Source organism: Heptranchias perlo, chromosome 4, assembly GCF_035084215.1.
Source record: "Heptranchias perlo isolate sHepPer1 chromosome 4, sHepPer1.hap1, whole genome shotgun sequence".
NCBI lineage: Eukaryota > Metazoa > Chordata > Chondrichthyes > Hexanchiformes > Hexanchidae > Heptranchias > Heptranchias perlo.
In genome coordinates this window covers 132,190,250-132,215,711 of record NC_090328.1, presented here as the reverse complement: position 1 = coordinate 132,215,711, position 25,462 = coordinate 132,190,250, and the positions used below count along the sequence as shown (strand labels likewise).

Sequence of the window (25,462 nt, the reverse complement as noted above, 5' to 3'; positions counted from 1 at the left end):
TTTATCCCAACTCTCTGCTTCCTGTTAGATAACCAATCCTCCACCCATGCCAGAATATTACCCCCAATCCAGTGATTCTTTATCTTGAGCAATAATCTTTTATGTGGCACCTTGTCGAATGCCTTCTGGAAGTCTAAATACACTACGTCCACTGGTTCCCCTTTATCCACCCTGTACGTTATGTCGTCAGAGGACTCAAGCAAATTTGTCAGACATGACTTCCCCTTCGAAAAGCCATGCTGACTTTGTCCTATTGAATTATGTTTATCCAAATGTTCCGCTACTGTCTCCTTAATAATAGACTCCAAAGTTTTACCCACCACGTTAGGTGGTTGGGTAATGGGTGTGCTATTCTCCATGCCCAATATTCCGATTATGTGATCCCAATGTGCGATGCACTGCACAGGGAGTGTAAAAATACAAAGCTACCCTCCAGGTATCATATGGTCCTGATCCTTAACATTACATTTTACTGCAATAATTCCTTGATATAGCAAAGTGATTTTGGCCCGGTGCCCTTCTCCATGGCAGGTTTCCTGCTCTCTCGTACTGTCCTTATTTACCACTGGAGTCAGAATGCTACAGGAAGCTATCACAACATTGATAATGTGGTCGGATTTATTGTGATATTGTAGTCTCCTGCAGTATTCTGATTCTAGTGCCGGTCTGATATTCTCCCGCTCGTCTCGCTCTGATTCCTGTTCAACGTGCAGAAGTCAGGTCAAAGACTGAAAGTCAGAGCTGTCACTATTATTCCAGTTTGTATTTGGCAGGCCCAGGGCTGTACTCAATGCTGCTCTGTCATTAGTGGATTTAGGATTTTATCCACGAATGAGAGAGCATTCACTGAGAACAAAAGATTCCTGTGCCCTCCCAATTTAAACAGAAGAACCTGGTGGTGTATGAATAGTGCTGACTGTTTTGACTCCCTGCCATGTGTTGACTGTTCCACGCTCTCACTGGGAGGGGATGTAAAACAGGCGATGTCAGATTGTCTGTCCATCATACACCACACCTGATTTTCATTTCAATTGAAGCTTTACTGCATTGCCTAAAATTAAAAGCATGGGAAACCATCAGATTGGCACTGGGGTCAGAGTACTGTAAGAGGCTACCACAGCATTGATGTCAGCAGGTTATGGAATACAGATATTGTACTGTTTTTTAAAAAAAGTGCTGGCAGCCTGAGGGAGCGGGAGACCGGTGCCAGAGAGTCCAGGTAGGTCAGGAGCAGACATGTCCATATATTGCAGTCTCAATATATTGAGTTGTTTGTCAGTCCCCTTGGACTATGATGTATTGAAACTCCTCTGCATTTTCTAAACTCAACAAATTGGTTAACGTGCCATTAATAGTGGGAAAATGGTGATCCTTTAGTATTAATTCACTATTAATATTTAAAATTTTATTCTTTAACAATAATTAGCATATCAGTGGTTTCTGTTAATAAATAGCGATGTTTTTTTTTTAAAAAGTGAATCTTTAAAACCTGAGTTGTTGGGGAAACCCAATGTCACTAGGATTTCTGATTAATTCTCAAAGACACAAACTTGATTCCTTGGTATTCTCCCTTCCCATCTTGACTGACCTTAAAGTATAGTTATATCATTGCCATAAGATGTAAGTTATTTACAGACCAGCACGCCATTACTTAGCGACTCTATTCAGACATATATCACTTAAGAATCCATACAGCTCCACTTTGCCAAACCCAAAATTAGATTTCTGTTCGACTTAGGAAGGCACTTACACGCTCACTTTGCTGTTTAGTCTTTACGTGGAAAGGATGTCATTAATAAATTGACAGTACCCTTGTCATTCTAATATGAGATAGGTTTTATGAATTAGTGCCCCGGCTCAGTACTTTGGTGCTGGGAGCGCTAATTGGAATATCAGGCACAGAGGTTGGCATGTCCATTTCTGTGTCATTCCTAAAATTCATCCCGTTGAATGTATTTAGAAGTCATATTTTCATTAAGCAACCAACAGTTATCCCCCTCCCCCCATCTAGAAAACTTGGTCATGCTTCTCTTTTTTTTTCAAAACTCTCTGTACAACTTGCACAATTTATTTACAGAGTTTCAATAGTCTAATCTATGTAGGCCAAAGGAATAGTGCGGAGGATTTGTATGAACACATTTTGCTCTGAAAGAACTCTTTCTACTTTATTAACATGTGTTGAATGTAAAAGAACCCTTTCCTCATTCCCTTTTGTAAGGTTGTCAGGAGATACTATAGCAAGATGAATTATGATACAAAACAGGTCACGTAGGCAGGCACCCTGAGCAGTTTTCTGCACGTCTGCCGTTAGCACTTCTATTGCTGTTGGAGCCTCCATAAGTCCCCCTCCCCCTCCCTTTTGCTTCCATGCTGTCAGTGTTCCAGGACACTCCCCTCCTGCATTCCTGCTGGGTTTCAAGAGCTAGTAATAGGTTTGCCACCACGTTATTTGTTGCTGTGACAACTGACCAGAGAGAGAATTATGGAGATGTCTTGGTCCAGACAGAGAAAATGGAACAGAAATTAGCAGGGCTGCAGATTTTATTGCCATTAAATGCTCTTGACTAGATGGTTGGTGCCAGGATGTCTTGTGTCTCACACAAAGCCACGCTCAAGACATCTGTGAGGTACCTTGTGTCACCCTGACAACCATCTGATACATTCTTGTTGCTCATTCACGCTCCATACTATCAGTGCATTGTTTCATGGAACAGCTGATGCACATTCTCATGAGAACAGAGGAACTCAGTTACAACATGATTAATGTGCAAATGGCTCACAAATGCAGTCTCAGTACATTGGTGCAGGAATACCGTAATAGCAGACAGTACAGGAGCCCATGCTAAATATCACAGATGCTGAAGTATCAGATTCTGCAACTTTCTTACTCTGATGCAATTGCTTCATTTGTATTTGTGTGAATCCCTTATGGATTGCAATAGAAATTGGATTTATCAGGAAAGGCTGAACAGACTGGGACTCTTTTCTCTAGAAAAGAGAAGGCTGGGGGGGGTGACCTAATAGAAGTCTTTAAGATTATGATAGGGTTTGATAGGTAGATGTAAAGAAAATGTTTCCACTTGTGGGTGAGTCCATATCGAGAGGCCATCAATATAAGATAGTCACTAATAAATCCAATAGGGAATTCAGAAGAGACTTCTTTACCCGAAGAGTGGTGAGAATATGGAACGCGCCACCACAAGGAGTAGTTGAGGCAAATAGCATAGTTGCATTTAAGGGGAAGCTGGAGAAGCACATGAGGGAGAAAGGAATAGAAGGGATCCTGATCGGCTTAGATGAAGTAGGGAGAGAGGAGGCTCACGTGGAACATAAACGCCGGCATGGACCAATTGGGCCAAATGGCCTGTTTCTGTGCTGTAGTTTCAATGTAACTCGATCAGCCTCGCTGCCCCTATGTGTGAACACATATATACATTGTTGGATAATTAAGAGTCCCACGAAGGATGCATTTACATCGCAAGTGTAATACGGTGCAAAATGATTTCTGTTTCCTACCGGCGCTAAATTGGCAGCATTATTCGGGAGTCGGGGCCTGACCTGACTGGAGTGAGAACAGCGAGATTCCCTGGAGGGTGTAGTCTCGCACCGTTTTGGTTTGACACCTCATGGATTGTAAACTAAAGTGGGGTCAAACGCGGTTTACAAAGAGCTCAGGGGAACCCATCGGACCCCTCCCCCCTACACTTTGTAAGCCTACCTAATCTCGTGTTTAGAACGTGGAACTTCCCCTTCCTGCTTTCGCAACATTAAAACTTTTAACTGACAAGATAAACTCTGCCAATCCCTGTATCCAAGCATTCACTCAGTCTCTTCTATGTAAGACTGTTATATTTCCAGCCAGGCACAAGCTGTAATGTGATCGCAGTTCTGTCCGGCTGCAATGCAAGCTACAGTATAAATGGTCCCTTAATTAACCTGCAATGAAATAAAGTAGTACAGGAGTGAATTCTATGACTCAAGTAAGAATACAGTGCAAACTGTATTTACTGTCACCTATATAGAACAGTATAACCTTTATGTCAGCTGCACTGACCCTTGTATTCTATGTAGGATCCTGATAATAAACTGAACATATGAAAAAGACAGACAGGAAAAGACCCATTGGTCCATCCAGCTTGTCCCAGATAGTTGTGATGCGCTATGCATCATGACACAGTCGCTCCCTACCCAGCCATGTAATATAAACAATTCTTTACTATTGATGAATCTGTGCCCTTTTGTTTCACATTTGGTCTTTGTAGTGGCATTCAAATCTAAACAAAATGTTTTGTCAGTACAGTACCTGCACATTGAAACGTTTAGGGATCGTTTGACTTTTCAGTGGCAGCAAAGTATGCGAGTGTTTCAGATTTTCTGCATTGGGAGGCAATTGTCCCATAAGCTACTGTAGGGCGGGGACTTCGAATCTCTGGCTTATTTTAACATTGCTGTGAACTCACTAAAGGACCTGTTTGTCCTGAACATTTTCAGTGTATAGGCACTGTACTGACAACATTTTTTTGTTTCGATTTAAATGGCACTACAGACACCAGAGTTGTAACAAAATGTCACTGGGTCATTGAGAGTAAAGAATTAATTTTCCTGTGGCTCTTCTGATCTGGCCATGTACCTCGCGAAAGTTTTCACAATAATCGGGTATGTGGATAATCAAGGTCATATTGTATTAGTACGGTACAAGTAAGTGAACAGAGCTGACATTGGATGAACCTTTGACCCCCATCGACAAGTTTGCCAAGAATAGTGTGTATAGTGCAACAAGTTGCTATCACTTGACTTTGCTCTACTTGACTGATACAGTTTAAAAGATTTACTCAGCTGCAGATTTCTGACTGGAATGATGTGGCACGAGGACCATTCTGGGTACAAGGGTGAATGTCTGAAATTTGACCTGTACACCTTTGCTTTTGGGTGATGACATAAATTGAAAACGAATATGTAAATTGTTTTTTGGAGTGCTGTGTGAATTGTTCACTTGGCTGCTTCAGAGTGGTTGGTACCTTTTTAAAAATAAAAATTGAAAATATTGCGAATGGCCAGCAGGTCAGTCAGTACCTGAAAGAGAAAAAAAACAGAATTTTTCAACTGTGACCCAGGGCCCGATATTAGGAGGGTGGCGGGTTGGCAGCGGGGGGTCGACTGGGTGAGTGGGTAATGCGGCCAGTGAAATCAGTGTGCTCCGCACGCAATCACAGTTTGATTGAAGGTCCTTACCTTGGCTTCCGGGTTTCGCCCTAGAAAGCTGCGCAGCGGGCGGACTGCGCACCCGCATCATAGGCTGTCAGCTGGAGGAGCCCTATTTAAAGGGGCAGTCCTCTCCTGACTGATGCTGCAGAAAATAGGCAAAATTACAGCATGGAGCAGCCGAGGGGAAAAGCTGCTCCCAGGTTTAATGATGCCTCACTCCAGGTATTATTGGATGGGGTGAGGAGGAGGGGGAGGACAGAGATCTTTTCCCCGGCGGGTGGGAGGAAGCGGCCTGCCTCTGCCACCAAGAAGGCCTGGCTCGAGGTGGCAGAGGAGGTCACCAGCACCACCAACTTATCGCCCACCTGCATACAGTGCAGGAGGCGCTGCAATGACCTAAGTAGGTCAGCCAAAGTGAGTACACTTACTCATTCCCCTACACTCCGTCTGCCACATCACCGCCCCCACCCCACATCTCCTTCTGCACTGCCAACACTACTGTGTCAAATCACCCCTCACACCCACTCAAAGCTCATCCTCATCTTACCTGCACTTACTCACCTCGCCAGTACTCATCCCACCACTACCACTTAACACAATCCTCATACAATCTCATGGCTCTATCTCATACTCACCCTCTCATGCATCTCTTTCACAGTCAGCCTCACTCAACCTGCCACTACCTGTGCTGCAGCCACAGGGCATGCATCACATATGTGCAGTAGGCAGCGTAAGGCAAACGTGTCGTGAGCATGAAGGGGAGGCACAAGGGTGGTTGAGGGTTTGTCATGGTTTTTACTTCTATTTAATTTCTGAGCAACACACATTACATATTATATTATCACCACTACTGCCACGTCTTTGCGAATCTTGTCTGGTTTTGTGCAATAATGCCCTTTCCTGAGGATCACAATGAAGACCCACACCTGATGCCACCCATTGTGTCACTGCAGAGTGGGTGTAGGTGTATTTGCAGGGCTCTTTTGTGCAGATGACTGAGAGACGTCGGCGATGTCCCCGGTGGCACCCTGGAAGTATGCGGAGGAGAAGTTGTTGAGGGCAGTGGTGACTTTGACAGCGACAGGTAAGAAGATGGTGCTCGGGCCAGCCGGGAGCAGCTCGGCATGACGGAGGCTGCAGATGTCCACGACTACATGTCGACTGACTCTGAGCCTCCGTGTGCACTGCTGCTCAGAGAGGTCCAGGAAGCTGAGCCTCGGTCTGTGGACCCTGTGGTGAGGGTAGTGCCCTCTGCGACGCATCTCTCTCTGCGGTTTCCCTCCCTCCTGCTGTACAGGTGGATGTGTCACAGCACTGTGTTGTGGAGCTCCACGTGTCAGAGGTGGACAGTGTGGCCGGCGAGGCTGGTGATGCCAAACTTTGTCCAAAGTGACAGAGTGGCCTCCTGCAATGAGTGAGGGTCTCCCCACGCCCCCCCCCACCCCCCCGCCCCCCACCCCACCCCACCACCTGCCAAATGGACCTTTGCAGCTGCCACAGGCTGATGGCTGCAACACATCCATTTGAACTGGGAGTGTTTCAGTCCCAGTTGACTTGAAAATCCCACCTCTCCTAAAATATCATGTTGATCAGGTCTGTAAATGAACTGAAGTACCTAAATAATTACTTTAAGTGGCACCCCGCTGGCTTTAATTGCCGGCCGGAGTCCCACAGGTGGGGGCTGCGCCCGCATGTCAACGCGTCACTGGGGAACCGGGAAGTGGGCGGGTTGGAGCCGGGCTCCGGACCCGCCCCGGGAATCCCCGATTTTCGCAGCCCCCCCCCCCCCCCCCCGGCCACGAACGCACCTGCTCGGGGGTGCGAAAATCGAGCCCCCAATGTGAGTTCTGATGAAGGGCTGCACCCAAAATGTTAACCTATCTTTCTCTTTCAGGTGCTCATTGATCTGTGTATTTTCTGTCATTTTATGATTTCCAAAGTGGCCGGGCTGAGAGAATGGCAGCTGTGTGTGCTCCCATTCATCTACAGCCTGAGGCCATGTGTGGAATAAATCATCCTACTGTAAGACAGACACGCAGTGGGCACACTGTCGCTGTACCTGATCTGAAGACAGCATGGAGAACAGCAAGTATAGTGCAAGCATGTCTGACAATAGAGTGAGACTTTGAACTCCACCAAGTGAAAAACAAATAATTAAAAAGGCTAATGGAATGGTACCCATTATCTCAAGGGGGCTGGAATGCAATGGGTTGGAAGTTATGTTACAGTTATATAAAGCGTTGGTTGGACAGTACCTGGAGTACTGCGTTTAGTTCTGGGCACTGCACTTAAGGAAGGATATATTGGCCCTGGAAGGGGTACAGAGCAGATTCACCAGAATTATACCGGGGCTAAAAGAGTTAAATTATGGGGACAGATTGCATAGACTAGGCTTGTATTCCCTTGAATATAGAAGATTAAGGGATGATTTAATTGAGGTATTTAAGATGATTAAAGGATTTGATAGGGTGGATAGAAACTATTTCCTCTGGTGAGGGAGTCCAGAACAAAGGGGCAAAATCTTAAAATTTGAGCAAGGCCGTTCATGGGTGATGTCAGGAAACACTTCTTCACACAAAGGGTAGTGAAAATCTGGAACTCTCTCCTCAAAAGGCTGTTGGGGCTGGGGGGTCAATTGAAAATTTCAAAACCAAGATTGATAGATTTTTGTTAGGCAAGGGCATTAAGGGTTACAGAACCAAGGTGGGCAATTGGAGTTGAGATACAGATCAGCCACGATCTAAGTAACATTCGCGCCAGACAAGTGCCAGGCAATGACCATCTCCAACAAGAGAGTCTGACCACCTCCTCTTGACATTCAACGGCATTACCATCGCCAAATCCCCCACCATCAACATCCTGGGGGTCACCATTGACCAGAAACTTAACTGGACCAGCCATATAAATACTGTGGCTACAAAAGCAGGTCAGAGGCTGGGTATTCTGTGGTGAGTGACTCACCTCCTGACCCCCCAAAGCCTTTCCACCATCTACAAGGCACAATTCAGGAGTGTGATGGAATACTCTCCACTTGCTTGAATGAGTGCAGCTCCAACAACACTCAAGAAGCTCGACATCATCCAGGACAAAGCAGCCCGCTTGATTAGCACCCCATCCACCACCCTAAATATTCACTCCCTTCACCACCGGTGCACTGTGGCTGCAGTGTGTACCATCCACAGGATGCACTGCAGCAACTCGCTAAGGCTTCTTCGACACCACCTCCCAAACCTGCGACCTCTACCATATAGAAGGACAAGAGCAGCAGGCACATGGGAACAACACCACCTGCACGTTCCCCTCCAAGTCACACACCATCCCGACTTGGAAATGAATCGCCATTCCTTCATTGTCGCTGGGTCAAAATCCTGGAACTCCCTTCCTAACAGCACTGTGGGAGAACCTTCATCACACGGACTGCAGCGGTTCAAGAAGGCGGCTCACCACCACCTTCTTAAGAGCAATTAGAAATGGGCAAAAAATGCCGGCCTCGCCAACGACGCCCACATCCCGTGAACGATTAAAAAAAAAGAATGGCGGAACAGGCTCCAGGGGCTGAACAGCCTCCTCCTGTTCCTTTGTTCCTAAGTGTCAGCAACAAGAGATGATGGAATAATGTCACCTCAGTTGTGTCTCTGCTTTGCAGATGCACGATTTGAATTTACATTGATGCACATTTTTGAAGTTGGATGAGGGTGCAGACCATTTGGGTATCAGGATAATTGCAGCATTTGAATGGTGTGCCCATGCTTTTTGGTGATTGCAAACTTTGTGATAAAGCAGTCTAATCTGCATTGCATATCTTCTAAATTACAGGTTCCAAGTCTGATTTTCTCTTGAACACATGGGGCTGTATCACGTACAGGTTTTATGCACAGGTTTAAATTTGGTTAGATTGCATTGACCTGAATGGATAATGAATCTCCCTGGTGATTGCCTTCTCCTTGAGACAAATGAATTGCCAAATATGGGCCCAGAAATTGCTCGGAGCACTGAATGTGCAATGCTCGCCGCTCCATAGATTTATACTAACCCACTAATTTACCGCGGTCTTTACTGGGTGCACTTCCTCTAACGGAAAGTGGAGAAGGGCCCAGCGTTAGCTCCAGTGAAGCTAGGACCCGTGGGAGAATCGAGAGGATCACTCCCCTTGACCAATCAGATTGCAGCATTTTTGAGAGGCTGCGAACGGTTACCACAAGCTGGAACATAAAATCCAGGAAGTGAAAGGTACAACACTAAAATCATTTGTAAAAACAGTTGTAGGCAGTGATGAGACTCCACTCTTTTAAAAGTTTATTTTTCGTTGTTTGCCAGTCATTAAGATTACCGCAATGTTAAAACTTAGTTTAGACCTGGTATTTTTAAGTGTACCTGTTTTGTGGTAATATTGGATACTTTCCAGCTGGGCAGAAGAGCAAGTTAGTGCTGGTCTGTTGATTCTGTTGACTGCAGCCGGCGATAACCCTTTAATGCGAACTGTCATATCATCGGCGAACCAGGAGGACCAAGTTCCGGATTTCATAGAAACATAGAAAATAGGAGCAAGAGTAGGCCATTCGGCCCTTGGTGCCTGCTCCACCATTCAAAATGATCATGGCTAATCGTCTAACTCAGTACTCTGTTCCCGCTTTTTCCCCATATCCCTTGATCCCTTTAGCATTAAGAAATATATCTATCTCCTTCTTGAATACATCTAATGACTTGGCCTCCACAGCCTTCTGTGGTAGAGAATTCCACAGGTTCACCACCCTCTGAGTGAAGAAATTTCTCCTCATCTCTGTTCTAAATGGCATACCCCGTATCCTGAGACTGTGACCCCTGGTTCTGGACTCCCCAGCCATCGGGAACATCCTCCCTGCATCTAGTCTGTCCAGTCCTGTTAGAATTTTATATGTTTCGATGAGATCACCTCTCATTCTTCTAAACTCTAGTGAATATAGGCCTAGTCGACCCAATCTCTCCTCATACGTCAGTCCTGCTATCCCAGGAATCAGTCTGGTAAACCTTCATTGCACTCCCTCCGTGGCAAGGATATCCTTCCTCAGATAAGGAGATCAAAACTGCACAAAATATTCCAGATGTGGTCTCACCAAGGCCCTGTATAACTGCAGTAAGACATCTCTGCTCCTGTACTCAAATCCTCTTGCAATGAAGGCCAACATACCATTCACCTTCCTAACTGCTTGCTGCACCTGAATGCTCGCTTTCAGCGACTGGTGTACAAGGACACCCAGGTCTCGTTGCACCTCCCCTTTTCCCAATCTATCAGCATTCAGATGATAATCTCCCTTTCTGTTTTTACAACCAAAGTGGATAACCTCACATTTATCCACGTTATACTGCATCTGCCATGTTCTTGCCCACTCACCCAACTTGTCTAAATCACATTGGAGCCTCTTTGCGTCCTCCTCACAGCTCACATTCCACCCCAGCTTTGTGTCATCTGCAAACTTCGAAATGTTATATTCAGTTCCCTCATCCAAATCATTGATATATATTGTGAATAGCTGGGGCCCAAGCACTGATCCCTGCGGTACCCCACTAGTCACTGCCTGCCACCTGGAAAAAGACCCGTTTATTCCGACTCTCTGTTTCCTGCCTGTCAACCAATTTTCAATCCATGCCAGTGTATTCCCCCCAATCCCATGTGCTTTAATTTTGCACACTAACCTCTTGTGTGGGACCTTATCAAAAGCCTTCTGAAAATCCAAATACATCACATCCACTGGTTCTCCCCTATCTATTCTACTAGTTACATCCTCAAAACACTCCAGTAGATTTGTTAAGCATGATTTCCCTTTCATAAACCCATGCTGACTTTGTCCAATCCTGTTAATGCCTTCCAAGTGTTCTGTTATCACATCTTTTATAATCGACTCTAGGATTTTCCTCACTACTGATGTTAGGCTCACTGGTCTGTAATACCCTGTTTTTGCTCTCCCTCCTTTTTTAAATAGTGGGGTTACATTTGCCAATCTGTAGGAACTATTCCAGAGTTGATAGAATTTTGGAAGATGATCACCAATGCATCCATTATTTCCAGGGCCACTTCCTTTATTACTCTGGGATATCGATTATCAGGCCCTGAGGATTTGTCAGCTTTTAGCCCCATTAATTTCCCTAACAGTATTTTTCTGCGTTTCACTGCGTATGTATGAAAGCAGGAACTTGCTCCTCCGTTTCACCACTAACATCGGTGAGCACTGTTGAGCTCACTGTTCTTTTTTAAGCAATTTTCGGCCTATGATTACATGACAGGTCAAAAGTGGGGTGGAGATTGAATGAAACCATTTTTACCCACTTCAGAGCCTGCTCCTGACTGACACATGAAATTTGTGCTTTTAAAGCAAAATGATAAGTAACTTACTCCATTTCAATTTTGAGCTAAACTAAATTCAGAACTTGAAGCGAGTACATAAAACTTGGCATTAATTCATTTTTTTCCCCCATTATCTTGTGAAGCTCCAGAAAGGGGACCAAATGAGTCAGTGGGCTCCTTTACAGTCCCCATATTACTGTTATTGTAAGGTGTGGCTGTTAGAAGTGGGCACCCACCCAGTAGCATAACTGAACCCTGGGTACCACTGAGCACTGGCAGCAACGAGCTACACATTTGATCAATGTTCAAAATAGAATGAATGCTTCTTCAGAGACTTGAGCCTGTAACCCACAGCATTTGAATTGTGCATTTTGCTAGTGTGCTGCTAAGAGAGATGGCTCGTAAATATTTTCCTAAGAGCTACTTCAGAGGAAAATCCAATGTAATCACAATAAATAGTTTTTAAAAAAAAACAGGCTTAGCCTCAGTTTAAATGTTCAGTCTGTGAGAGCTGCCTCCTCGGAGAGTTTACATGCTTTATTTAATGGAAATTCTTATTGACAGCTCTTAAATATATGTTTCAAAGTAACTGCTATGATTCAGATCAGTAAGTATGACTGATGAGGAATCTTGACAAGTCCTGGACTGAATCCATGATGTGATCAGAGGAGAAAACTGAAAAGCAACATAATTCCCAGGAATTTCCCTGTTGGGAAATTCTGACATCCTTGGTAGTCTTCGGATTCTAATGTCAAATATTACTACGATTGGAGTACTGCTTGTGTTTCAGATATTGCAACAAATGATAAACACACAGAGCTACATCTTTAGCTCAGTCGTACCAAAACTAGCCACTGCCATTAAAAGGGAACTAATGGCTGACTTTAATAAATTGCTCGGAAATAAAAACAAATGCTCAGTAAGTAAACGGACTAAATGGTGCTGTCAAGAGAGCCATACAGACCAGGATGGTCCACGTTTTATTCTCAATCTATGCTGAACTAACTGACCTCAACTGGGGTTGTAGCGGGGTCACCACAGTTGGCCCTAATATCCATAGCCATAGTAAGGGAACAAAATCATCCAGGGATCCTACTTCTGATTGGTAACCATTGCTGGAAATGCCTATATGTAAATGTTGGACGTCAGCGGGATTGGGTTTTGTTCTGATGTCCTTCACAGTCAAGTAGGTTGCAGAAACTCACTGTCTAGTCTCAAACATTAAGAATGGTCACTGGTATAAGGTACTGGGGATCTGGTGGGACCTGAGGATCTCTCCCCCAGTACAAGTTGGCACCTTTAAAAAGGGAGGGGAGAAAGCAGGATGGGGAATTATAATTTGGCCACATAAGAAATAAAATTCAATTTCCAACATTTGTAGGTCTGCTAAATTTTATGGCTGACAATTCCAATCTGCGTAATATATATATACATAGCTTTCATCTTCTCTGCATGTACTATTGGGAAAACTCTATTGCCACTGAAGACTAAAATGGGGCATCTTGTCAGTTCAATAAAAATTAACCTCATTCTGGTGTCTAATATTCTGTAACTTACTATCAAGAAGAAAAATCTTAGTGAATACCTGCGTCAGTTTATGACATAGTGTTTTCTTTTCAATTGAAATTTTGCATTGCATAGCATTAGTTCCCTCTCCCATGGTTTATAATTCATGATGCCACTATCTGAGAGTAGCTCAGAATATGTGCTCTCACACAGAATATACCTTATTTCTATCGTTACATTGCATATTCATTCATTCAGAAGGTGAATTATCTTGTTAAAATGGTACCTGTATCAGGTCACTAGAGGCTAAAGCAGCAATTGCAGCAGTAGAATATTATAGCTGTTGGATTATTGAGTTGTTGACATAAATGCCTAAGTGTAATGGTTGTGAGCCGGATAAGTCAGGATGTCCATGGTGAATGCTAAGCAGTTGCTGGGCAGTCTCCTGCTTTCACATTATTACTGATAACAGCACAGAGCATAGATATTTAGTGTAAATATTTATATCGTAGCTTAATGTGATTTTGTGTGTATTCAGAATAGCAACTAACATCACTGTAAATTGCCTTTGTTAATATTTATAGGGAGCATATCAATACTGTTGATGAGTGCCAACAGTTCTTTGATATTCTATTCTTGAGAGTTAACACTCAAGGGAACTGTGAGCAAATCCATGTATGAATCCCCAATTCAGAACAAAATGAAGCTGAAAATTATGTTTTCTTTAACCATGAAGAATTTGCACTTCTGTGTGCAATAAATCAGAAAAGTTATGCTTTTATAACTCTGTAATGGCTTAATCTTTTATAGCAGTGTGCTATCATCACTAGAGTGATGTTTATAAGTCTATACAGTTCAATTTGTAAAGTTAATAATGCATTAGCTCATATGTTGCTAAGCTAATGATTGTGGAAGCAATTCATTTCTCTGGGGAAGAAAAGACTTATAATAAATTGTTTAGCATTAATAGGCACGTTGTATCGATATATTTTTGCATGCTTAAATCGGAGCTGATTATTTCCAAATGTAATAGTCTGCACTGTAACTTCGCTCTGTTTTTAATGGAGCTACTCCTGTAGGCATACAGTGCCAACACGCTGCTCTTCATTACCACTTAGCTAATTGTCGATAATACTTATTTAGCATTTGGGAATTTGAAGCCAAAACAGAGAATGCTGGAAATATACAGGAGGTCAGTCAGGATTGGGAGCGAGAAATGACAAGCCAACATTTTGGGTATAACCCTTTGGCAGAACTGAAAACTGCACAATAATCAAGCATTTTAGTGGAGCTGGGAAAAAGGGAAGGGAAGGGAGAAGAAACAACGGATACTCCCAGTGCAGAAGTTAACGTGTTAACTGAGCTGCAAGCTGATTAATAGAAATTTTTCATATTTATAAAAAAATCAGTGAGGCAATGGGCAGACATTGAAAGAACAAAAACATGTGCTTGGTGAAAAGCCAAGTGAGGTGCCAATACAATTTCCCCCATTCTCTTGTTTTTCTTGTATAATAAGTTTTGTTTCGCTGTTACTTAGGATTTCTTTGGGTTAGATTTTCAACTTGTCGCTAGGACCGAGATCTGGTGTTGCGGATTAGCCACTTATTGTCGAAACCACCCGATTTCTATTTCAATTAAAATCAATGGAAATGAAAATTGGGTGGTTTCTATAGTGGGCGGCCCATTCGCAACTCCGGTTTTACACCTGCCCAGCAAGTTGAAAATCTACCCCTTTATGTTTTGTGTGAGATTTTTAAATTTTAAGTCTGCAGAAGACATTTTCCTAATGCCTTAATAGAAACTGTGCTACCTAGTGCGACACTAAACTTTTCAGCCTGGAAAGATCCTTGGTCTATGCTCTATTATTATTATGTCAGCTGTGGCTCAGTAGGTAGCAATCTTGCATCTGAGTCATAAAGGTTGTGTGTTCAAGTCCCACTCCAGAGACTTGAGCACATAATCCAGGCTGACACCCCAGTGCAGTACTGTGGAAGTGCTGCACTGTCAGAGGTGCTGTCTTTTGGATGAAACGTTAAACCGAGGCCCCGTCTGTCCTCTCAGGTAGATGTAAAAGATCCCATGGCATTATTTCGAGTGATCGAGTTCTTCCAGTGTCCTGGCCAATATTTAGCCCTCAACCAAGACATAAAACAGATTATCTGGTCGTTATCCGATTGCTGTTTCTAGGACCTTGCTGTGCGCAAATTGGCTGCCACTTTTCCTACATTACAACAGTGACTACACTTCAAAAAGTACTTCATTGACTGTAAAGAGCTTTGGGCTGGCATGAGGTCGTGAAAGGTGCTACATAAGTACAAGTCTTTCTTTATTCATTCTACCTGGGATAGCAGTAGAAGCACTATAATTGGTCTGTGTCCTTGGGCTAGGAAGCAGAAAAAAAAATCAGCCAAGGCCTCTGTTCCTGACCACTGTTCAGTGACCTCCATCGGAAGGTGCTCATACATAATGCTCACCAATGGCCGCTTGGCACTCACTGTCCATACATGAACAGATTAATTCAGCAAGGCACGCAGCCTTGTCGCAGAAAAAGGCCCTATGGTGTGATAGTCCTGTCTCCGACCTGTGCTCCTACTTAGTGGCGCTCAGTACAGGGAGCGGAGCATCACTGAATTTATCCTGAAGAATAGCCACTTGGTTGAGATACCAGAAAACTGCCAGCATCTACTGAACCATCTGTCTGACTCTGCAAGCAGATATAGATCACTGGGCACTATTCGAAGAGCAGCGGGAGGTTTCCCAATATCCTGGCCAATATTCCTTCCTCAACCAACACAACCGAAAAAACCCCAGATTATCTGGTCATTCATCTTATTTTCTGTTCGTGGGACCTGCTGTGTGCAACTAGTTGCTGCGTTTGCCTACATAACAACAGTGCTTGCACCTCAAAAGTAATTAATTGATAAGCACTTCAAGACGTCCTGAGGATGTGATAAGGCGCTATGTAAATGCAAGTTATTTCTTCCTTGCTGTGTGAAAATAAAACCCTAAATACAGAAAAAGTGTTTAATCATTGTATTTTGTTAAGGAATGAAAAACAGAGTTAAATCCAGATTTGGTTGGTGTAGTTCTGACGTATCATACGTCAGTTATTTCTTACTCAGTACTCCTGCCTCATTATCAATCTCTTAGCTATAACACAATCTCTGTTATAAAGCTGCTGGATTTTGGTCTGAAACTCTTGCATCCCAGTTACAACAGCATCGATTCTGAGTTTTGGGGGTGTTGGACACCCCCTGAACCCCAATGCTGCTCATATTCATTCAGTCAATAACTTGTGTCCCTGAGAGGGATTGGTGTCGTGTGGCTGGTTTTGAGACAAAAATTATTAAATTCTGTTTGTTTTCTGTAAAAATATGCACCTATTATAATTACTCCTGTTAATTTGATAGTTTCAACTTTAAGTTGAATGCTTTTTCATCCTGATTGCATATTTTACCATTTACAAGCTAATTTATAAGAAACTACCTGGACCTTATGTCATTAATGAAATTTGCCGAACTAGAGCAAGTTAAAAGTATGTAACTATTCATGTTCTTGAAAAGCTTGCATTATAATTAAAAGTGTTCAAGAAATTGTGCATCAGAATGTTCTCATGAATCTGTCATGATGAATGGCTGATAACTGAGTAGCAGCTTTTGACAAGCAGGTTATTTACTGAACATGAATTGATTGCATCGAACTTCCAAAATTAAAACACATGGATAATTTCTCAGAAATCCACTCTTCACATGCATTTTAAGAGGTAGTCATCTGACAGGGTGAGGGGAGGAACCATTTTAACAGTACAGAGCCATACAGGACCTGTTGATCGGATGGTGCTTGCCAGCATTCTTTCTCATACCCAGGATCATTCACAAGGAGACATACTGCCAAAGGAGGCTTTTGTTCTCAGACCTATTGTTACAGAGCACCTACTAAACCAGGCCGATCCTTCTCAGGCTGGAACTGTTTTCTTAGTCGAAGGGCCAGATCTGGCAGTATGCTCCATCCAAAGGACTGGTTCATGAAAGACGCCTGGAAAATGAAACCATTGACAGGGCTTCTAACATCTGTTTGGGATTTCAGACTGTATGTCAAACCCATTTGAACTCGTGGTGTGTTTTGATCTTAAGTTCCTTACTTTTAAGACTGTAAGCCTAGATTTTCTGATTGGTGTTATTTTAAAACCAACGGTATCCCATACTTGGGTTACCACTGGCATTAGAATAACACTGATTAGAACATTTTTTGTACTTAGCTCAGCTAGTGAGCTTCATGCCTTACTGGTTAGCTGGCATTTGGAAAGAGCATCTCTAAGATCGCATCCAACTTTATGCCTAAAATTGCTCCAGTGTGTCAATTGTATCAGGAAATCTTTTTTTCTGAATTTTTTCTCAGTTGTTTCCTAATTAAAAAGGGAGTATCATTTTTCTGAAGCTTACAGAGCCTAAGCTTTGTATATGGATAGAACCAGAGATATTTTCGCAGTTATAATCTTTAGGCAAACCAATTACTGAACAGCATTTAGCTATCTCGGTAACAGATTGTATCTCACAATGTAGTTCCTGTGGTGCTAGAGTAAAAGATCATTCTACTTGTGCTGTGGTCACTTCTTGGGCCATTATGCAAAGGTTTCTCTATTCGATAAAGCATTATGATCCAGGTTTGACAACAGAACTGGGAAGGTGTTTTGCGATTGCGGTCTTCAAGCAAGTCACAGAGCTTCCCATCTCAATTTCCCGTCCTACTGTGGTATAATCAATTTATATGTGGATGTTGAATGAATGAAAAGGAATGTTACATCACCCAGCTCAAATTGAATATGACCTTTCTGGTCCTTTGCATCTAGTCCAGCTTATAAAGTTTGCTCCATATGTGAAGCTTAGTCTACCATAGCTCCTTCATGGTCCCAAGCTCCTAAAAGATCATTGTTCCAATAGTTTTTACACTGTTTAGATGACAGTTTCAGAAACAGAAAAAATTATCTAAAATAATGGTTTCTTTGTACTCTTTAAAGATGTGTAATCCCAGATTTTTTTGACAGGCTATTTAAACGTAGATAAACATTAAATTATGGGAAAAAATTGCATAAAATGCAGTTCAGTTTGTAACATCAAACATCATTTGTAAAATTGCTGGCTTCCTACAGTGTTCACTTACTTCAACAACAGAAATTGTTTCCAGACGGAAATTGTTTCAATGTCATTATTGTGAATTATGTCACGCGACATGGATTGGCCGTGCTGCTAAATTGGTTGGGGTTGTTTTCAGAATATAATAAATCCACAAATTTTCAGAAAGAATGACCACATTGGAAAGTTCTTCCCTGTCTCCTGGAAATGATGATTCCCTAATGTTGTTTCTTACCTGTGGTGTTGTCCCACTTCATCATATGCCTATTCATCTGTCATTTGCAGAATTTCTTGAATTGCTTGAACCTTGTGGCTTGCGGCATGATCGTGCTATGTATTATGTAAAAAATATCTCCGGGGAAAGCTGGAAATAAATCACAGTCATGTTTATTTCAATCTAGCACAGTTCAATCTTATTTGTATCTGAAAATACTTTGAGTAAGATTTTAACGTCGGAGTAATTCCTAAATCTTCGATAGTTCCTTGTGTTTTTGGGGAGGGATGGATTTAAAAAAGAAATTGTCCCATTCACTCGTCTTCTTGTTGGGGCCTCTTGGTAAGATGCTGTATTACTTTGGCATTAGATCACTGTTACAAAACTGGAGGTGCTGGGTCATGCCACTTAAGTAGTATTCCTTGAAAATATCACTCCTGAGCTTTTTTGAGGTGAGAGCAGATCAAGAGGAGCAGAAAAATGAAATCAACAGTTGCACTGGAAAGAAAAGCAAGATGAAGATAAGATTTGAAGGAACTTCAGAGGTGCAGATTGGGAAGAGGAAGAAGAATCAGAGGTGTGTGGCAAGAAAAAGGGGCAAAACTTTGTTGGTGGGGATACAGTTGAAGAAATGCACCCTTCAACTTGCCTTTCCCCTCCCTATTCAGGCTGCCAACTGCAGTTAGCCTGAAGCTTACGTTCTGGTCTCTGCTGATGATGCTCTTAGTCAAGACCATGCAAGAGCAGTATCTTTTGCATGGAAGTGCCTGTTCTAACACTCACTGCCTTACTGCATAGCTCAACTGAGATCAGGAACTCTGCAGAGTGAGATGTTGAACTTACTCCCTCCATTCGATGTTGTTGAGCTGTGGTAATCTAGTGTGTTTGTGCTTCTCTAGAGAAACATCTTTTTAAAACAAGAAGAGACCTTACAGCCAAACCCTGATAAAATAACAGCTTCATTAAACCTTATGATTGCATCGTGCACTGCACAGGTATAGTTGCTCACTGCCTTACTCTACACCATAGTCAGTTAAGATTCAGTGAGCATTTGTTATTTAGAGAGTTTGACAAGAGAGATTATACAGATGTTTCTTAATTCCTCATGTGAGTGCTTTCATATTGAGGTACTTACTAATAACCTCCAGCTATATAATAACTCTTCTAAAATAACACTAGAAATAAATGGGAGACATGTAATGACATCCTGCAAATGGAGATGCATCCAGGAATGCTTTAGACTAGAATGAGTGTTTTATTAGAGTATTTTTTATACTTACTGCAAAACAGAAAAAGTGTATTCCTGGAATTTCTGCGGTGTATACGGCTAAAAATGCCATTTCTAGAGGGTTTACGCCAAAGCTATAGCAAGAGATTGACAGAACCCCATGGAAATTCAGGCATATTCTGGCTGTACCTTCCAAGTGAATGCAGTAAGTGCTGACTTTTTTCTCTCTCTTTTATCTGATTGGCATAGAGGTTTTTTTGTGACTTATCCAACCTGTGTCAAAATGACTACATCATTGCAGGAGTTCCTCAGGGCAGCGTCTTCGGCCTAACTATCTTCAGCTGCTTCATCAATCACCTTTCCTCCATCATAAGGTCAGACGTTCGCTGATGATTGCACAGTGTTCAGCTCCATTTACAATTCCTCAGATAATGAAGCTGTCCATTCCCGCATGCAGCAAGAACTGGACAACATCAAGGCTTGGGCTGATAAGTGGCAAGTAGTATTCGCATCACACAAGTGCCAGGCAATGATAATCTCCAACAAGAGAGAATTCAACCACCTCCCCATGACATTCAATGGCATTACCATTGTTGAATTCCATACCATCAAAGTACTGAGGGTCACCATTGACCAGAAACTCATCAGGACCAACCGCATAAATGTGGTGGCTACTCTAGCAGGTCAGAGACTGGGTATTCTGTGGTGAGGGGCTGACTTTCTGACTCCCCAAATCCTCTCTTCCATCTACACGACACAAGTCAGGAGTGTAATGGAATACTCTCCATTTGCCTGGATTGGTGCATCTGTCATAACGCTCAAGAAGCTCGACACCATCCAGGACAAAGCAGTCCACTTGATCGGCCCCCCATCCACATGCTTAAACGTCGACTCTCTCCACCACCGGCGCACCGTGGCTGTAGTGTGTACTATCGACAGGATGCACTGCAGCAACTCACCAAGGCTTCTCCAGCAACATCATCCAAACCCACGACCTCCGCCATCAAGAAGGACAAGGGCAGCAGGTGCATGGGAACACCGTCACCTCTACGTTCCCTTCCAAATAAAACACTACTCCGACTTGGACATATATCGCCGTTCCTTCATCGTCGCTGGGGAAAAATCATGGAACTCCCTACCTAACAGCACTGTGGGAGAACCTTCACCACACGGACTGCAGCAATTTAAGAAGACTTCTCAAGGGCAACTAGGGAAGGGCCATAAATTCCGGCCTTGGTAGTAATGCCCACATCCCGAGAATAAAAGTTGTTTTTTGCCACTAAAATATTTGGAATATCCAACAATTTGAATTAAATAATGTAAATAACACTGCAAAGTGCTTAAAAATTGAATTAAGAGGAATTGATTGTATACAAATATCTTAACTGTGCCTCAATTGACTAAACTGTGGTGCTGTACATCATAGTAAGTAACAGGAAACATATATACACACAGTTCAGTTCAAGACCTTTATTTTGGTGACTCATTTGTTACAATTTATTAAGTTACCATTCACTTATTTATAATTTCAGCAGACAGGGTTATTAGCATGAAAAATACCCACAGTCTAAGGCCAGTACTCTGAATTGTTGACTGTTGTTGAAAACACGTTGATAATGAGACTTTAAAGGGCATCATCTTCATAAAAAAAAAAGTGGTTGGCAAACCTTTTTCATTTGAAATAAAAGCAGAAAATGCTTGAAATGCACAATAGACCAGTTAGCATCAGAACTGGTCCTTCCTGAAATGTTAGCTTGTCTTTCTCTCTTTCCACTGCCCACCGACTTGTTGTGCATTTCCAGCATTCTCTGTTTTTAATTTAGATTTCCATCAGGTCTTTTTTTTTCTCATCAGGTTATTAACACACAATACAGGTGTGAACATCACATTGACAGGCCTCCTGGTTTTACTTGTACATGACCTTGTGATGAAAATGATACATGATTCTTCTGACTTTCATCTGGCCCCAAAATAAAAGTTTGCCAGGACACCATTCCCTTTAAACACTCCTCTGATCAGTGGCTAGATTTCAGATGCGGTACTTTATTTGCATGTGCTTAATGAACCCATATCAACACTAATTAATAATTTTAATGGGAATAACAGAAGGTTATATTTTTACAAACAGTTTGAATCATAAAGCATTTGGAGAGGAAAAGAGGAAGCAATTGGAATACCCCAAACCATATTTCAGTTGTCGACTACCCTGAGCTTTGCAGATTGGAGACTGAATTAAACAGTCTGTGGGGTGAGCATATTCAGAGATGGGTCTGGGAAATCCTTGTTGCTTTGCTGCAGATTTACGTGCTTAACTCATTTAGAGCCACCAAGATGATATGTGGCTGGGTTTCTGCTGACATGGCTTCAGTATGATGGTAGCATTTCTGGAGTGAGGAACTGTACCTGAGATGGGATTTGGTGTGGTTGTACGTATGTAAAGATGTTGCTGTTAGGAAGTATGTTCACATGAGGAGGCTTTGTCTGTGTTCTTTATCTCAGTGCATGTAACGAGTTTTTAAACTTTTGTTGGGGAATCGTTTGAAGATGGGGACTGGGTCCGATGTTGATGAAGGCCAAGTTATGCCGGCATTAAGAGGGTTGATTTTTATTTCCAGTCATCGTATTGCCAATAAAAAAATATATTTTTGTCATTCAAGCTTCTGTTTATCAGCAGATAGGCCATAAAATGAAACACTTTGGAAGAAGCACAGTCCCCATACAATAGGCACTGTGGCTACCTGCCACACACATACAAAAAAAAGGAATCTTTGCATTTCATGATAACTGGATTCAGTTTTAGCGGCACAGTTGAATCAAAGTAAACTTCAGTTTGAACACAGATAACAGAGCAGGCTATGCTTATCTGGTTTCATTCATTGTGCTGTTAATGACTAGTCTTGCATGGTCTTCTCCTGTACCCATATGGACAAATCTGAGGTGCCCCCAAGTTTAATTTTTAGCCCTCAGCTGTTCCTCATCATAGGTTGCCGTGTGACAGCGTTATCTGTATACATGGGGTTAACTTCCATATATACGCTGAAGACACCTTGCTTTGACTCTCTGCCACCTCTTTTGACTCTATGGGTGTTAAATTGGATAAAGCCTGAATCCGGGCATGGGCATCACGGTGTGCGATTATCCCCCGCCCGGTGGTTCTGACGCAGGCAGCACGTTAGATTCGTGCTGCCTTCTCATTTATCCGATTGTAGTGCAGCATCGAGGCCAAGCTGCGACGTTCTCTCCAGCTTCGGCACTCCTCACCAGCAGGGGGGCCCAAATCTCGCGGGAGTTGCTCGCCCCTCTTAAAGGCAGCCTGCGCCTCTTAATGGCAGCCTGTTCCACGTGTATAAGTGCAAAATATAAGGTACGGGTCCGCACAGAGTCTGAACGGAGATTAGACATCGCACGTGTGAAACACAGATGCAGGTCCCGTCCCTGTTTACAAACTGATGAGTCATGGTAAAACATTGAATAAAGATTGCGCACTACTAAATCCCACATCCTCCAATCTGCATGCCAGACCTCACCAATCTGCCGATCTGAGTTTGTACCAGGCCTGCGAGAGTGCGTGCACCAAGATTCTCTGCTGATGTACTGGAGACCTTGGTGCAAGAGGTGGACAGAAGGAGGGGCATCCTATATCCGCAGAGGATCAAGCGGTCCCCCAGACATATGCTCAAAAGGCAGTGGGAGGCAGTAGGGGATGACGTCATTGCCAGGCGCGTAGCGCCACAAACGTGGTTGCAGTGCAGGAAGAAGTTCAATGATTTGACACGTGTGGTCAAGGTGAGTGAGGTCAATTGTCAAGGGGCATCTCCTACCAACTGAACCACGAGCTGCATCCACTGCTTCACGTACTACAGCCCCCATTCAACTCACAGGTCATTCGCACTGGCAGCTATTCAACCATGACAGGCACATCACCCAAACGTTTTGCAGGACACTGACACGTCCCGCTTTCTCGCAGGAGAAGGTGGCGCATAACAGGAGGCAGCAAGTGGCAGTGGCATTTAGCCCCTCGAGCCTGCTCTGCCATTCATTGAGATCATAGTTGATCTGTAACCTTACCCCATACACCCACCTTAGTCCCATATCCCTTAATGCCCTTGGTTAGCAAAAATCTATCAATCTCAGACTTAAAATTAACAATTGAGCTAGCATCAACTACCGTTTGCGGGAGAGCGTTCCAAACTTCTCCCACCCTTTGCATGTAGAAGCATTTCCTAACGTCATTCCTGCACGTCCTGGCTCTAAATGTTAGGTTATGTCCCCTAGTCCTAGTATTCAAGTAGAGGAGATCTCCAAAAACTGTTACAAATGCATCAGCAACCAAAAGCAATAATCCAGCAACTGACCTTTCAATCCTGCATGGTCCCTTTTAATAGCATTGGTGGGGGGGTCCTCCAGGCCATCCACGACATGTTCAGATGGTCGTGGTTAAGACAGTGCGTTGGCTGCAGCGTTAAGTGCCAAAATGGTGTCTATCCCTTTAAATCAGCGTTGCACACTGATTTAACGCATATTCTCCTTACTTTACATGCAGCCGGCGTTTGTTATCTGCGCCTGAGCGACCCCTTTACCAAGATGGCGTCCGGCGCATGTCATGCTAGAAGCATGTGCGTGCATTCCGGACACCATTTTGGAACTTCAAGAGGCCGCGCATCACCTACATAACTGGCGCTACAAGGCCGAATTTCTAGCCCTGTGACTGTTGCTGTGTTGTCCAACAGCCTGTCTGGCATTAAGTAATGGACGACCCAGAACTTTCTCCAGCTGTACATTAGGAGGACCAAAGCCAGAAACTTCACACCTTCGTCTTGAGTACTTGACAGATAATCCCATTTTATTTCAAATCTGTGCCACTGAGGGCTCCGTTACAGGTGCCATGTGAGTAGCCATGGTAGACTGCAGTTCAGACAGCCATTCATCCAAGGCTCTGTAGGTACAGCTTGTGGACTCCATCATACTCTTTGCCAGATCTTGCAGCTATTTCACACAAACACAAATGACGAATGCAGAAGGTCTCCTTTCAGATGCTATGAATTCAGAATTCCTAAGTACTACATCAGAGGTAGGAACCATGCTGGCCCTCCGGGCAGCAGGTCGCTCTCCTTCAGCTGCCACCACCACTTGCTGTTCCTCACCTATACACAGTTAGTGCCCTGTTATCCTCATTGCAGGACTGCACAGGATATTCTTCTATAAATGGTTATCATGGTCAGCACCCGGTGGCACACATTCCAAACTATTCTTCAGCCTTGCCTTAGCTGCTTTCTTGTGCTGAGCCATCTTCTTCCTCACATCTTTCTAGGTTCACTGAGTTCTGGAGACCACATTCACCCTGTCTGCTATCTGTTCCCAAGCCCCATGTACCAGGTTCTGATAAGGAAGGTGGCCTTCAGTTTCATGCAGTAACGCCCTCCTGTCCCTTACTTGCAGTATCATCACTTCCGGCGCCTGGTTATCAAAGTGACTCTTGGGATCTCGAGTCTAGGTAAACTGAGTCTGCTGTCTGATGTGCAAATGCAGGATTTTAAATACCTCATTAATGCAGGCAACAGCAGCTCGGCCTTGTTATTACTTCTGCCACACCATTGGTCAGTTGCATTGCGAGTATTGTAGCACAGAATGTATCTCATGGAATCTGCAGTACAGAAACAGGCCATTCGGCCCAACTGGTCTATGCTCAATTACCTCTTCCCACCGTGCCCCTATATCGCCCTGTTCCCTTTTCCCTCATGTATGCATCAAACCTCCTCCAAAAGGCATCAGTGCTATCTGCTTCAAACACTCCGTGTGGCAGAGTTCTACATTCTCACCACTCTCTTCTGGTACTGAAACCAACAGTTCTGGGA

The 25,462-nt window shown here is 43.3% G+C and overlaps 1 protein-coding gene and 1 long non-coding RNA gene across 9 annotated transcripts in view; one reads left to right on the top strand and one right to left on the bottom strand.

Annotated features, from left to right (window-relative positions):
- LOC137321288 (receptor-type tyrosine-protein phosphatase delta) overlaps window positions 1-25,462 on the top strand; it is a 513,687-nt gene that overhangs the window by 136,575 nt on the left and 351,650 nt on the right. The gene's annotated exons all lie outside the window — the stretch shown is intronic.
- LOC137321287 (uncharacterized) overlaps window positions 1-25,462 on the bottom strand; it is a 73,227-nt gene that overhangs the window by 28,311 nt on the left and 19,454 nt on the right. The window contains exon 2 of the long non-coding RNA XR_010962769.1: window positions 18,401-18,529. This is a non-coding gene — a long non-coding RNA (uncharacterized lncRNA). The remainder of the gene's footprint in view (window positions 1-18,400; window positions 18,530-25,462) is intronic.